The sequence below is a fragment of the Hypanus sabinus genome, chromosome 5 (assembly GCF_030144855.1).
Source record: "Hypanus sabinus isolate sHypSab1 chromosome 5, sHypSab1.hap1, whole genome shotgun sequence".
NCBI classification, from domain to species: Eukaryota; Metazoa; Chordata; class Chondrichthyes; order Myliobatiformes; family Dasyatidae; genus Hypanus; species Hypanus sabinus.
This window is the reverse complement of record NC_082710.1, coordinates 43,520,282-43,536,727: the sequence shown is the minus strand read 5'-3', so window position 1 is coordinate 43,536,727 and position 16,446 is coordinate 43,520,282. Positions and strand designations below refer to the sequence as shown.

The 16,446-nt window shown below is 42.6% G+C and overlaps 1 protein-coding gene across 2 annotated transcripts in view; it reads left to right on the top strand.

Moving 5' to 3' along the window:
• The window catches only part of LOC132394105 (fructose-1,6-bisphosphatase isozyme 2-like), an 84,962-nt gene that overhangs the window by 28,213 nt on the left and 40,303 nt on the right, over positions 1 to 16,446 (top strand). The gene's annotated exons all lie outside the window — the stretch shown is intronic.

The window sequence follows — 16,446 nt, the reverse complement described above, 5'->3', positions numbered from 1 at the left end:
ATGGGGAGCTAGAGCACAGAAAATTAATGCTAAAATATAGTGTTTTCTTTAACCATGAAAAGTATACCTATCCTTTTGTATTTAAATCAGTATTCTGGTCAACAGTCAGTTACCAGTTTTTATTGCGATAGTGTCTGCAATGCTAAGGTCACTACTCTGCTCTGTGCCTGCTAATATAATGAACTGATCCAGGGTTCAGATCTGAGGACTCAATTTAGTTTGGAATGTTGTTGTTCACTTCAAATGTTTGCATGATTTGTGTTTCTCCCCCTTTCTTTTGCACATCTGGTGTTGTTCTTTTTTTTTAATTGGGTTCTTTTGGGTTTCTTGCTTTATGGCCACCTCTGAGCAAACAAATCTCAAGGTTGTATAATTTATACATTCTTAGGTAATAAATGTACTTCGAGTTTTTGAATCTTCGAATCGCTGAATCGAGGCTTCTCTGTGACTGACTATCAAAGTTCCAGCTGGTTTCTGACAAATTCCCCTACCTCACATCCACTGCAATGTAGCTCCCCCTTTCTGAACAGGGTCAAGACTGGGTGCCATGTGATCTAGCATGCTAATCTTGTCAAGATGTTACCGAGCCGTGACCTGCATTGAGTTCAAGGCTCAGATTTAATTGTATTTTTAAGTTTATAGGGATGGCTTTCAAGTTCAGTTGTCATTCAGCCATACGCGAATACACCCAAACAAAACAGAGTTACTCGCTGAGAGACAGGGGAATTAGGGATCAGGTTAGGGTTTTGCAACAGAGATGCAGAAGAGTTAGAGGTCGGGTCTCAGCTTCATGCTCAAAGGCCAGTGACGTGGATGGGTGAAGGACATCTGTGGCTGTCCCAGTTGAAGAGAAAGGATTTTGAATCTCTTTTTATGGGATTGTGTGTACCTTATTGTTGTAGTCAGTTTAAGCCAGGTTGGCGTGTTCTGGGATCAGAAGTCCGTGCAAGCAGGAGACACAAGGAGGCGTGAGACAGTGAACACGGAGCTCAAGCCTGGAGCTTGGGGTTCTGTTATCAGCTAGTCTTGAAGATGATACCAAAGATCAGAGAGCAGAAGTCCATCAGAAGTCTGGAAGTCAAAGCCCAATGACTGAAGCCTGGAGACTGGAGACTAGAAGTCTGTCCTAGGGTTGGAGGAACGTCCATGTGTGGGGTGGGAGGGGGAGAGGGAGGGAGGAAAGGGGCTTGTTTCGCTGTTGTTGTTTTGTTGCTTGTTGCGTCCTGTGTTGCTCTGCCGAGCATTGAGGGCATGCTACATTAACACCAGAATGTGTAGTGGGCTAACTCAAGCATTTCGTTAGGCTATGTTGGTTGGTAGAGTCTCAGGTGGTGACAAGAGGGCGTACAGGAATGAGATAGGCCAGCTAGTGGAATGGTGCTGCAGCAACAACCTGGCACAACATCAGTAAGATGAAAGAGCTGATTGTGGACTTCAGGAAGGGTAAGACGAAGGAACACATACCAGTCCTCATAGAGGTGTGGTGAACTACATACACCTGTCTGGACAGGCCCCTCCCCTGCTGACTGCTCCTGTGGCTCCTCCCACTGACCGTGGCTCCTCCCACGGACCCCGGTATAAAGGCGTTTGGAGACACAGCCCAGGCCTCAGTCTCCAGGATGTAGTATGGTGGTCACTTGCTGCTTGTTCTTTCTTCCAGCCAGTAAAAGCCTATATCTCGCCTCACGTCTCCGAGAGCTATTGATGGTGCACCAAGAGGGAACAGAAGAGCAGCTTCAAGTTCCTGGGTGTCAAGATCTCTAAAGATCTACCCTGTTTCCAACATATCGACGTAGTCATAAAGAAGGCAAGACAGTGGCTACACTTTATTAGGATTGGAAGAGATTTGGCATGTCAACAAATACACTCAAAAACTTCTATAGTTGTACCGTGGAGAGCATTCTGACAGGCTGCATCACTGTCTGGTATGGAGGGGCTACTGCACAGGACTGAAAGAAGCTGCAGAAGGTTGTAAATCTAGTCAGCTCCATTTTGGGTACTAGCCTACAAAGTACCCAGGACATCTTTAGGGAGCAGTGTCTCAGAAAGGCAGTTTTCATTACTGAGGACCTCCAGCACCCAGGGCATGCCCTTTTCTCATTGTTACCATCAGGTAGGAGGTACAGAAGCCTGAAGGGACACACTCAGCGATTCAGGAACAACTTCTTCCCCTCTGCCATCCGATTCCTAAATGGTCATTGAACCTTTGGGCACTACCTCACTTTTTTTAACATACAGTATTTGTTTTTGCAGATTTAAAAAAATCTATTCAATACAAGTAATTGATTTATTTGTTATTTAATATTGTTTTATTTTATTCATTATTATTTTTTTCTCTCTGCTAATTATGTATTGCATTAAACTGCTGCTGCTAAGTTCACAAATTTCACGTCACATGTCGGTGATAATAAACCTGATTCTGATTCTGAAATAACACACATTTCACGGCATGTTTTGATGTACATGTGATAAATAAGTGAATCTGAATCTGAATATCCTAAAATTCTTCAGCTTTATTTCAATCCTTTCAGAAGTTGAGATACAATTCCATGAGTAGAGCAGGCTCACTGGTGAGCCTGGGATGATTAAAAGTGTTCCTGGCTGTATTCTCACCATATAGATCATATAAACTTACAGCATGGAAACAAGCGCTTCATCCTAGCTGAGCTAATTCATTTGTCTTCATTTGGCCATATTCATCTAAACTTTGCCTATCCATGTACCCATCCAAATGCTGAAATTGTATCTGTCTCTCCTCCCTCCTCAGGCAGCTTGTTCCATGTATGCACTTCCCTCTGTGTGAAGAAACTGCCCCTCAGGTTCCTGATACATCTTTTACTTATTGCTTTAAACCTTTACCCTCAAGCTTTGGACTCCCCTATCCTGGTGAAACAATTGGATATTCACTTTATCTATGTCATGACTTACTTATGAATTGCACTGATGTGCACATGTGCTGCTAGCTTTTAATTTTTGGACTTAATATTAAATCAAAACTTCTCTGGAAGCTCAGAGTTTGTGATTAACTGAAATACAGATCAGAATTTTAATTCCTGTTTGCTGCCCTTCAATCCAGTTTTCAGGGTACTTCATGATTAACATATTAATGTATATAGGAAATTCCATGTTAGACAATATAAAATGTGGTTCTGAGTACTTCCATAGTTGGTATACTGTGCAGAAGGTCATTAGGGAGGCTTAAAAACAGCAATAATCTGACACTTGGAGCACTTGAAGAGCTGTATAACCTTCAAGTCAATGGCAGGAAAGAGGAATTAATCTATAAATCATTGTTGGCTGGCTGGACAGTAAAGGTCATAAATTTCTACAATTCTGCTGGTGGACCAAATAATCTTCTTGGGTACTGCAACATTCTACATTTCATGGTCTGATTACCTCAGCTTTTCTAGTTTGAACACATATTTAAATCTTCACTGAGCAATCTACACTATGGTTTTGCAACCTACATGTCTGCTGAAATTTTGAATTCCTTACACCTTTGCAGACTGTATGAAAATGTGCTTCACTCCATTAAATGAAAATCAGTGTTTCTGTAAACAGTTTCAGTCATCAACACATTGTTCTGGGGTCATTGTCACTTAAATGGAATGACATTTTTTCTACAAATTACCACAGGATTGAAATGTTTTCGTGAAATCCAGGTGTTGTTGTTCGTCCTTCAGAATCGAAGACGACCACGACTTCTGTCAGGTGGAGGGTTTGTGACTGTGATTCCGGAGGTGACTGGTGAAGCCAATCCAGGCCCTGAAAGCTCGCCCACATGTGGGACACATGAGGGTAGGTGCTGCAGTGGAAGTGGAGGTAGCTCGAGCCTTGCGCGCAGCGCGTTTCCTCTGAGCCTCTGCGGTGCATCTGATTTTTGCTGCATACGCTCCTTTAGTGGTCCTGCTCCACCAGGTTGGGCGGTCCAGAGCAAGTGATTCCCAGCTACTGGGATTGATGTAGAGGTCTTTGAGGGACACTTTGAGGCAGTCTTTGAAACGTTTCTTCTGCCCTCCAACGGAGCGCTTGCTCTGGCTCAGCTCTCCATACAGCAGCTGTTTTGGTAGTCGACTATCAGACATCCTGCCGACATGGCCAGCCCATCTGGCTTGGGCTTTTTGTAGGAGTGTGTAGACGCTGTGGGTGCTAGCCCGTTCCAGGACCTCCGTGTCTGGGACTTTGTCCTGCCATCGTACGTGAAATAACAGGCAGCTCCCCCCACCCCAATCACAGGCAGAAAGCTAGATCAGTTTAAAAGGATAAATCAACGGACCCAAACTTTTTGGGGGTTACGAGCCCCTTGGCACCCAGACCACACCCCCAACACCACTCTCTCTCATCCCGGTCATTACACAAAAACTATGAAAAACTTTGATTTACAGCGCACAGTGAAAGAAAATAGGAACTGCAAATTCAAAGCAGAGACAAATAATTGCAAAAGTCATTCAAATCTATTTAAAGCTACAAATAAGATTAATTATTTAATTGTAGTAAAAACAAATTTCATCAACAATTTCAGAGCAAACATTAGTGGTCCACCATTCACTACGTCATTGCTTTTTCACTTTTCAATGAGATGGATGGGCTTGATGCAGTGATATCAGCTTCTGAGCATCAGGCTGAATGTCACTCAGAAGGAGTCTCAGATCCCCACCTTCAGTCATTTTCAGTCTGTATCGTTGCTTTGAAAGAAGCTGGGGCGACTGCACTGAAACCACTAAACATAATGTTGGAAAAGCAATAAAGAACATCTTGACCTTTCTCCAAAGTGCAGGATAGTGTTTAGAGATTTCTTCCAGCAAACAAAAGTATTGATATGATTTTTTAAACCTCAACTCCAGCTCAAGTCATTTTGTAACGAGATCTGTTCTTTTTCCATCCTTCCTGAATTCCTCATTACGTATTCAGGAATGGAATCTGGAATTTGGATCAAGAGAAGATCCTGAAGTCTCTCTGTCATGTTTTTATGTTGCTCACCCAGGAGGGCACTGTATACTTGAAAATAATCGTCTGGTATTCTTTCTTTCTCTTCCAAATCAGAGAGGCTTGGAGACCGGAAAAGCTCACAAAGTGCTGACAAACATGTTTTGAAGTGTTTTCTGTTTCTGAAAGTTGTCACAAAGTAATCGAAAATAAGCCAAGTTCTTGTTTGCTTTGGCAGAGTGTATTCTCTTCAAATGTTCAGTGAGCCTGGATGGATTCAGTATCTAATCTGAAAAAGCTTTCTCACACAATAGGCACATTAGCTGCTGTTGTTGGCTTGGTGCTGGTGTAAATCCGTATTTCAGGTACTCCACTCTACACTGTCTACACTTCCTTCACAGTCAGTCTGCTTCTGCTATTTTCGTTATGGATTGGTGACCATGGTCAATCACCTATTGTTTAAATCCCTCCTCAAGCACTGCAATCAAGGGGAAAGTTATGGCTTCATCATGGCTCAGGCAAAACCTGACTCCGCCTGAAGTGGGGCAGCAACATCTGGTTTGGGCCGTGGGCTGGAGAAATGCGGCCAAGTTCTTGTAAAAGGGCAGATTCTGAACCCTACCCCATTGAATGTCTTACCATAATTGACAGGAATTGCATCAGAGAATATGGGAATTGTACTGACACTGTACTACAGTAGTGAACGGCAACAATGCGCAGGCCGAGCCCAGAAATAACATGAGTTCTTCAGTCCAGGTTTCTCGTGACCTGCCCGATACAGAACTATCCCACTGCTTTTCAAAAACTATCATGTGCTTTGAGCATAGTCTAAGAGAACGGTGGGTTAGCAAAAGATTATGTGATCATTGTAATCAGTTATGAAGCACTGAGGATCATCTGCTTATAATAAGTAATTCAGTTCTTAAAGTAAGCCTGTTGTCCCTGAGCTGTCCCCTTGCTACTGAGCATCCCCTGCTGCCCCCTGTATCTTTATTCCCCCCCCCTTAGAAACTCCCACCACCCCCAGGAGGCAATATCACTCACTTTGGGAATGACTGGGATAAATTATAAGAGGACAGAAGCTGTTTGGTGTGGATGTTTCTCTTACAAGCCTTTGCTAAATAAAGTTGCAAGCACATTCACACTCCATCAGATATCCAAATTTTTATCCTCAAGTCCATTCCACTATTTAATAAGATCATCACATATCTGGTTGTAACCTCAACTCCACAGTCCTGTTTACCCAAAATCACCATCCCCCTTATTAGCCATCACTCTAGCTCTGCCTACAGAATATCCACAGGCTCTGCTTCCATTGCCCTCTGAGGAATACATTAGCATTCTAAGGGAGAGGAATTACCCCATCACACTCTTACATTTCTGACCCCCGCCCCCAATTTTAGGTTTTCCCACAAGAGAAATCACCCTTGTTAAGATCCCTCATGATTCTATGTGTTCCATTCTGGACAAATCTCACTCTTCTAAATCCTAAAGAATAAAAGCCCAGCTTGTCCTGTCTTTCCTCACAGGACAACCTATTTATTGCAGGTCTACAAATGTAAACCTTTTCTTCCAACATATTAACATCCTTCCTTAAATAATAACATAAGACCATAAGACATGGGAGCAGAATTAGGCCATTTGGCCCATCAAGAGGAGAACAATACTGTACATAGTAGTCCAGATGTTACCTCTTTCACAAGAGGAATGAGGAATGTTGGATAGATTATTTTCAAATGTTGCTATGAAGTTAAAGCTAAGAGAAGTGTGCTTACTGTTAGATGTGATGGAAAGTATTTGGGTTTTAGATCAGGTTTTTAAAGTGGCCACTAGATGGTGCTCTAAAACATTCTGTTGCTCTTTTAGATAAAGAATAATATTCTGAAACAAAAAAAAACAGGCAAGGAGCCTTTTTGTTTGGAGGAAACAGAAATGTGAACCTACAATGAGTTTCACATTCATTGCTTTTTACCATCTGTGCGCTGCCAATGTATAAAGCATTTTGTGCATCCGTGAATAAGAGCTGGAAACTGGTTGATCTTGGTGCGTGCCCGTATTGGGTTAAATGCGACCACTGCGGTGTAAAGTTAAATATGGAACTGAGCAGTCCAATGAAACTTTTTATGAGTGCAGTTGTGAGCGGATTTCTGGAGGTGCCTGCTGGCAGTGATGATGTGTGCATGGATGCTGAAAGCTGTGTGTGTATTTACCTGGAATGCTGGAGGTGTCAGGCCATGTCAATGGAGTCAACATTTCAGGCCAAGACCCTTCATCAGGTTACAACATCTTGTGACTTGACACTTCTTCTCATGACTTTGTGTAAGACTGAACTTGGCTGAGAATTTCAAAAAGATGTCATTACTCCTTCATAATTTATGTCTTTTGGGTGATCCTTTATTTAAAAAAACTGCAATAGAAATGAAAAGAAGTCCAGCCCAATGGTTATGTTATCAGATTTGTAATTTACAACTTGTGGTTACAGATCTGGATCAGTAACTTGGAAGCTTGTTATTACTGGATTAATAATCAAAAGCCTCTGCTTGTGTAATCAGGCCTGTAACCGCACAGCCTGTGGTAGTTACTGGAGTAGTAATTTGTAAACCTGCGTCACAATCCACAGTGATGGCTGTGAAATGCAAAACTCTGTTTACAATGTGGAATTTTTAAAAAGTAACTTGTAGCAACTACAAAACTGTTGGCCTACAACCACTGGATCGTCATGAATGACAACATTTAGGTTTACTAACACAAGAGATTCCGCAGATGCTGGTAATCTTGAGCAACACATGCAAAATGCTAGAAGAACTCAGCAAGTGAGGCAGCATCTATGGAGGGGAATAAATAGTTGACATTTCAGGCAGACCCTTCAGCTGAACTGGAAAGGAGGGATGCAGAAGCCAGAATTAGAGGGTGGAGGGAGGGGAAGGAGTACAAACTAGCAGGTGACAAGTGATTGTTATCCCTACAACCTTTCTTGAACAAAGGAATATCATTTGTCACTCTCCAGTCAATATCACTGAAGCTACTTAAGGTCAAAAGTGCTATCAAGCAGCATTTAGTCTCCATTAACTGTCTCCCTCTTGCTCATATAACCATATAACAATTACAGCAGGGAAACAGGCCATCTCGGCCCTTCTGGTCCTTGCTGAACACTTACTCCCACCTAGTCCCACCGACCTGCACTCAACCTATAACCCTCCATTCCTTTCCTGTCCATATACCTATCCAATTTTACTTTAAATGACAATATCAAACCTGTCTCTACCACTTCTACTGGAAGCTCGTTCCACACAGCTACCACTCTCTGAGTAAAGAAGCTCCCCCTCATGTTACTCCTAAACTTTTGCCCCCTGACTCTCAACTCATGTTGAGAGTTTGAATCTCCCCTACTCTCAATGGAAAAAGCCTATCCACGTTAACTCTATCTATCCCCCTCATAATTTTAAATACCTCTATCAAGTCCCCCCTCAACCTTCTACGCTCTAAAGAATAAAGACCTAACTTGTTCAACCTTTCCCTGTAACTTAGGTGCTGAAACCCAGGTAACATTCTAGTAAGTCTTCTCTGTATTCTCTCTATTTTGTTGACATCTTTCCTATAATTCTGTGACCAGAACTGTACATGATACTCCAAATTTGGCCTCACCAATGCCTTGCACAATTTTAACATTACATCCCAAATCCTATACTCAATGCTCTGATTTATAAAGGCCAACATACCAAAAGCTTTCTTCACCACCCTATCCACATGAGATCCCACCTTCAGGGTGGAATGCACCATTATTCCTAGATCACTCTGTTCTACTGCATTCCTCAATGCCCTACCATTTACCATGAATGTCCTATTTGGATCATTCCTACCAAAATGTAGCACCTCACACTTATCAGCATTAAACTCCATCTGCCATCATTCAGCCCACTCTTCTAACTGGCCTAAATCTCTCTGCAAGCTTTCAAAACCTACTTAATTATCCACAACACCACCTATCTTAGTATCATCTGCGTACTTACTAATCCAATTTACTACCCCATCATCCAGATCATTAACAAACATTGGACGCAGTACAGATCCCTTAGGCACACTACTAGTCACCAGCCTCCAACATGACAAACAGTTATTCACCACTACTTCAATATTAATAGACAATAGACAATAGGTGCAGAAGTAGACCATTCGGCCCTTCAAGCCTGCACTGCCATTCTGAGATCATGGCTGATCATCTACTATCAATACCCGGTTCCTGCCTTGTCCCCATATCCCTTGATTCCCCTATCCATAAGATACCTATCTAGCTCCTTCTTGAAAGCATCCAGAGAATTGGCCTCCACTGCCTTCTGAGGCAGTGCATTCCACACCCCCACAACTCTCTGGGAGAAGAAGTTTTTCCTTAACTCTGTCCTAAATGATACCTAACAATTGAACCTTCCTAACTAATCTTCCATGTGGAACCTTGTCAAAGGCCTTACTGTAGTCCATATAGTCAACATCCACTGCTTTACCCTCGTCAACTTTCCTAGTAACCTCCTCAAAAAACTCAATAAGATTTGTCAAACATGACCTTCCACGCACAAATCCATGTTGACTGTTCCTAATCAGACCCTGTCTATTCAGATAATTACATATACCATCTCTAAGAATACTTTCCATTGATTTACCCACCACTGACGTCAAACTTACAAGCCGATAATTGCTAGGTTAACTCTTAGAACCCTTTTTAAACAATGGAAACACATGAGCAATACACCAGTCCTCCGGCACCATCCCCGTTTCTAATGACATTTGAAATATTTCTGTCAGAGCCCCTGCTATTTCTACACTAACTTCCCTCAAGGTCCTAGGGAATGTCCTGTCTGTCCCGGAGACTTATCCACTTTTATATTCCTTAAAAGCGCCAGGACTTCCTCTTCTTTAATCATCATAGTTTCCATAACTTCCCTACTTGTTTCCCTTACCTTACACAATTCAATATCCTTCTCCTTAGTGAATATCGAAGAAAAGAAATTGTTCAAAATCTCCCCCATCTCTTTTTGGCTCCACACATTGCTGTCCACTCTGATTCTCTAAGGGACCAACTTTATCCCTCACTATCCTTTTGCTATTCATATAACTGTAGAAACACTTTGGATTTATTTTCACCTTACTTGCCAAAGCAACCTCGTATCTTCTTTTAGCTTTTCTAATTTCTTTCTTAAGATTCTTCTTACATTCTTTATATTCCTCGAGCACCTCATTTACTCCATGCTGCCTATATTTATTGCAGGTATCTCTCTTTTTCCAAACCAAGTTTCCAATATCCCTTGAAAACCATGGTTCTCTCAAACTTTTAACCTTTCCTTTCAACCTAACAGGAACATGAAGTTTCTGTACCCTCAAAATTTCACCTTTAAATGACCTCCATTTCTCTATTACATCCTTCCCATAAAACAAATTGTCCTAATCCACTCCTTCTAAATCCTTTCACATCTCCTCAAAGTTAGCTTTTCTCCAATCAAAAATCTCAACCCTGGGTCTACCCCTATCCTTCTCCATAATTATATTGAAATTAATTGCATTGTGATCACTGGACCCGAAGTGCTCCCCAACACATACCTCCGTCACCTGACCTATCTCCTTCCCTAATAGGAGATCCAACACTGCCCCTTCTCTAATCGGTACCTCTATGTATTGCTGCAAAAAACTATCCTGCACACATTTTACAAACTCCAAACCATCCAACCCTTTTACAGTATGGGCTTCCCAGTCCATATGTGGAAAATTAAAATCTCCCACAATCACAGCATTGTGCTTACTACAAATATCTGTTATCCCCTTACAAATTTGCTCCTCCAATTCTCGCTCCCCATTAGGTGGTCTATAATACACCCTTATAAGTGTTACTACACCTTTTCCATTCCTCAATTCCACCCAAATAGTCTCTCTTTGCAATTCTAGTCTTGCAAAGATCAGGCCCATAGGCATGGACTATGCAGCTGAATTCCAGAGGCATGTGAGGGTGACTGCCCTTGACATTGAGACCCTAGTTAAACTAAAGCTGAAAGGAAAACACCTGGGTGTTTGGACCCATCCTTGCACAAAGATGACAGTTCTCTGGACCTCAAGACTTCATAAACCACATAGTCAATAGCTTTCTTTCAAAGTGCAGTCACTATTGTGGGGTAGAAAATTTGCAAAGCATGCCAAAAGTTCCCAGGGGAGAGAAACCAGATCATTTTTAACGTGCAAAAAAGAGAAAATCTACAGATGCTGGAAATCCAAGCAACACACACAAAATGCTGGAGGAACTCAGCAGGCCAGGCAGCATCCATGGAAAAGAGTACAACTGCCATTTTGGGCCAAGACCCTTTGGCAGGACTTCTAGTGTACTCCTGTATTGATTGAGAAATAACACACAGATCTTCTCTGAAATATCACAGTTAGGTATTTCCAGAACCCGTGATCTCAGCTGGGCCTTATGTAATTGAGCTAGGACATCATTCCTTGTCCTGATGAAGGTTCTCAGCCCAAAGTTTTGACTGTCTATTCTCCTCCATAGACTTGCAGGGCTTCCCCAGCATTTTGTGTTTGTTGCTCTGGATTTCTAGCATCTATAGAATCTCTTGTGATTAAGACATCACTCCTTTTGTCCTCAAATGGAGAGAATGTCAGGGGTAAGTTTTTCACAGGGAGTGGTGGGTGCGTGGAAAAAACTGCCGGCGAAGGTGGTCAAGGTGGATACAATAGGGGCTTTTAAGAGACTCTTAGATACACAGAGCTTAGAAAAATGGAGGGCTATGTGGTAGGGTAACTCTAGGCTGTTTTTAGAGTAGGTTATACGGTTGGCACAACATTGTGAACCAAGGGGCCTGTAATGTGTTGTAGATTTCTATATTCTATGTTCAAATCCTCACCTAAAATAGCCTAGCATATTGTTTCCCATCCTAATTGTTTCATGTACTTGTATTTTAACTTACAGTGGTCAATATACAAGGGCTTTCACATCCCTCTAAATGCCAACAACTTTCAATCTCTCAACATTTAACAAATAATCCAGGTTTTCACTTCCTCTATGAAGAAATTCCAGAGCTCATAGTTTTTGCACACAAAATTCCACATTGTTGTCCAGAAACTTTGCCTGCCTATGTCTGTTTCCTCAGAAGCTAAACCTATCACCCGGCATTTTAATCATCAGCAAACTTGGATATAGTACAGCCAGATCCTTCATCCAAAGTGTTTTACAGAATGAAGAGCTGGGACCCAGCACTGATCCTTGCAGTCTCCCAGCCTGAGATCACCCTATCCACCAAAGTATTTATTTTTCTGTCAGCCAATCCTCATCAAAGCCAGTGTATTTATTTATTATTCCTTTCAACCCCATCCTCCTGCCTGTAACCTTTGACATCCTTCTAATCAAGAACCTGTCAACAACCTGTGACAATGAATTTCACAGATTCAATATCCTCTGGCTAAACATATTCCTCCTCATCTCTGTTGTAAAGGGACGTCCTTCTACAAAGGCTCAAAAAATAAACCAGGAAATTATAGGCCGATGAGCCAGGCATCAGTAGTGGGAAAGTTATTGGAAGGTAGTCTGAAGGACTGAATATATGTATTCAGATAGATATGGACTGATTAAGGATAGTCAACATGGGTTTGTGCATGGTAGGTCATGTCTAACCAATCTTATAGAGTTTTTGAAGGAAGTTACCAGGAAAGTGGATGAAGGCAAGCCAGTGGATGTTGTCTACATGGAGTTCAGCAAGGCATTGACAAGGCCCCACATGGGAGGTTGGTCAAGAAGGTTTACTCACTCAGCATTCAAGATAAGGTAGTAAATTGGATTTAGACATTGGCTTTGTGGGAGAAGCCAGAGAGTGGTAGTAGATGTTGCCTCTCTGACTGGAAGCTTGTGACTAGTGGACTGTCACAGGGATCGCTGCAGGGTCCATTGTTCCTTGTTATCTCCATTCACGGCCTGGATGATAATGTGGTTAACTGGATCAAAAAATTGCTGCTGACACCATGATAAGGAGGTGGAGTAGACAGCGAGGGACACTATCATGGCTTGCAGCAGGATCTAGACCAGCATAAAAAGTGGGCTGAAAAATGGCTGATTGAACTTAATGCCTAAGTGTGACGTTTTGCAATTCAGTAGGACCAACCAGGGTAGGACTTACACAATGATTGTCAGAGTACTGAGGAGTGTGGTAGAACAAAGGGATCTGGGAATACAGATCCATAATTTGTTGAAAGTGGCCTCATGTGTAGATAGGGTCATAAAAAAAGCTTTTGGCATATTGGCCTTCATAAATCAAAGTATTAAGTACAGTAGATGGAATGTTATGTTGAAGTTGGATGAGACATTGGTGAGGCCTAATTTGGAGTATTGTGTGCAGTTTTAGTCACCTACCTACAGGAAGGATGTAAATAAGGTTGAAAGAGAACAGAGAAAATTTACAAGGATGCTGCCGGGTTCAGAAGACCCAAGTCATAAGGAAAGATTGAATAGGTTAGGACTTCAATCATAGAAGAATGAGAGAAGATTTGAAAGAGGAATACAAAATTATGAGGGGTATAGCTAGGGTAAATGAGGTTTTCTGAGGTTTTGTGGGACTGCAACCAGCTATCAAGGGTTAAGGGTGAAAGGTGAAAAGTTTAAGGGGAACATCAGGGGAAACTACTTCACTCAGAGGGTTTTGATAGTGTGGAACGAGCTGCCAGCACAAGTGGTGTAGGCAAGCTCGATTTCAACGTTTAAGAGAAGTTTGGTAAGGTACATGGATGGTAGGGGTATGGAGGGCTATGGTACCGGTGCAGGTCAATTGGAGTGGGTAGTTAAAATGGTTTGGCATGGACTAGATGGGCCAAAGGGCCTGTATCTGTGCTGTAATTTTCTATGACTCTATAACTCTGCTCTGGGGCTAAACACTCTGGTCCTAGACTTACCCACTGTAGGATATTTCCTCTCTGTATCCATGTCCCTCTACGTTTGTTGTTTATGTTGTTTTATTTTAGCGATAGAACCCAGAGTGGGCCCTTCAACCCCTGACAGATCCAATTAAGCTGACATAATCACGGGACTATTTACAATGATCAATTAACCTACCCAGTGCATCGCTGGACTGTGGAAGGAAAAGGCAGTGCCCGGGGAAAACTCACGCAGTCCACAGGGAGGGCGTGCAGACCGGTGCAGGGTTTGAACTCGGCACTCCAGAATGCCCAGAGCCAAAATAGCATCGTGCTAACCGCTACGCTACCATAGTGACCAAACCCGCTGCGCACTCTGGATTCCATGTGTTACAACTTTGTTCAGCATCTTCTATTTGACATCTAATAGGCCAACGTTATCTGATTTCCCCACACCCTCCCCCCCCCCCAGCTTTCAAGCCCCTTTATCTATTTCTCCAGTTACAAAATATCTCCACGTTGGCCACGCCCAAATCTGTTGTCTTGTTACCATTTCTTAAAAAAAGATTAATTTTAGCATTTTCCCTGCTACTGTTATCAGGCTAGCTAGTGTACGGTTTCTCCCCCTCCCCCAGCCCTTCCTCTGAAAATAGCTGGGACCAAAGTAATCAAAATACACAGTTTTTGAGAGCAGCAGTAAACCCAGGGAATGCCGTAGGGAGGGAAATAACGTTGATGTTTCAGGTGACTGATCTTTGCTGGACCTCTACCCCTACTTCAGTAACTTACTTAATCTAATGCCACCAACATTAATCATTGCACAGTTTCTGAGGTGCCCATTTAGAGATCCGCACCTGTCAAATCTGGTGCAGCCCTGAGACTTTCTGCTTTTGGTCGGTGAATCTCTTTGTCCACTAAGGTGTTCAGGAAACTCCCACTGCAGGTTGATCAGGTTTTTAACCTACTCTAAATCAACCTTTAATGTGTCCTGAGGATTCTGCACATTATTATCACCTCCTTTACTGCTTCAGATTCATGCACTGTCTTTATCACCCAATTATCGGATTACAATGCTCTTGTTATCACCTTCTTTACTTATTAGATTCTGCCTCTGTATAATCCTATTTATTTCCTCATATTCCCCCTACCCCCCAAAGTGTTCCAACAAATACATATTTTTCCTCTCTTTCTTTGCTGGCCCCCGTCTATCATTCACATGCCACTGCAGGGCTGGAGGGGCTGCTGTCAACTACAAAACAGCAGCAAAAGAGGTTTACTTCCATAAGGACACTCAAGAGAGGGCAGATGAAGGGTTGAGACCCAATACAATGATAATTCTTCTCCCCCACACACAGCTCAATCCACTGCAGATATTTCCCCCCAGCAGATTGTCGTTTGAAATTCCACCAACAGTTTATATTATCTTGCACCTTCCTAATGGGAAATGGCTCTGAAATCTCAAACCAAAACAAACCCCACCCCCATACCACCACATCTTCCTGGATTCATAAGGGAAGGAGATTTTCAGGCCTTGGCATAGGAGAAAAAAATGTTCCGATTATCTCCGGCACCAATTCCAACCTCTTCAACTCTGGAGATCTTCCATCCTCTGCCACCAAGCTCATGGTTCCCTGCCCCACACTGCTCCTACACAAGATCCAGAAAACTGTCTGGCAGGCCTGCTGTTTCCTACAGCTCCTGCCCCACTGAACTTGTCTCTGCAAATCTCAACTGCATTTTGACCCCTTGGTTCAGTTCATTCCCGCCTACATCCGTGACACTTCACACGCTTGATCTCTTCGATCATTTTAAATCCCCTAGCCCTCATCGTCTCAATTTCACTATAGGTGTCCAGTCTCTGAACACTTCTATCCCCCAGTAAGAAGGCCTTAAAGCTCTGCTTCCTTCTAGGGGTTCCAGGTAACAGACCTAACCAGTTCCCCTCCATCACCACCCTCCTCCATCTGGCAGAACTGCTTCTCAACCTCAACCTTACTCTTTACCCTTCCTACCCTTTATCTCCTTACACGCCCATCATCTCCTTCTGCTGTCCCTCTTCCTCCCCACTTTCCTCTCCTATCAGATCTCTATTTCTTCAGCCCTTTATCACTTCAGAGCCAAGTCAAAAGTAAATTTATTATCAAATTTATTATTATGCATCACCCTATATTACCTCGAGATTCACTTTAGATCATAAGACAAAGGAGCAGAATTAGGCCATTTGGCCCATTGAGTCTGCTACACCATTTCACCGTGGCTGATTTATTATCTCTCTCAACATCATTTTCTGCCTGCTCACCATATCCTTTGACACCCTTACTAATCATGAACCTATCAACCTGTGGCAATGAATTTCACACATTCACCACCCTCTGGCTAAAGATATTCCCCTCATCTCTGTTCTAAAGGGAGGTCCTTCTATTCTGAGTCTGTGCCTGCTGGTCCTAGACTCCCCCACTATAGGAAGCATCCTCTCCACATCCATGTTATATATTTATTTATTTAGCAGTACAGAGTGGTGTATGCCCTTCTGGCTCTTTGAGGTATACCGCCCCAGCAACCCCGACAAACCCAATTAACCCTAACCTAACCTAATCATAGGACAATTTACAATGAACTATTAACCTATCCAATACA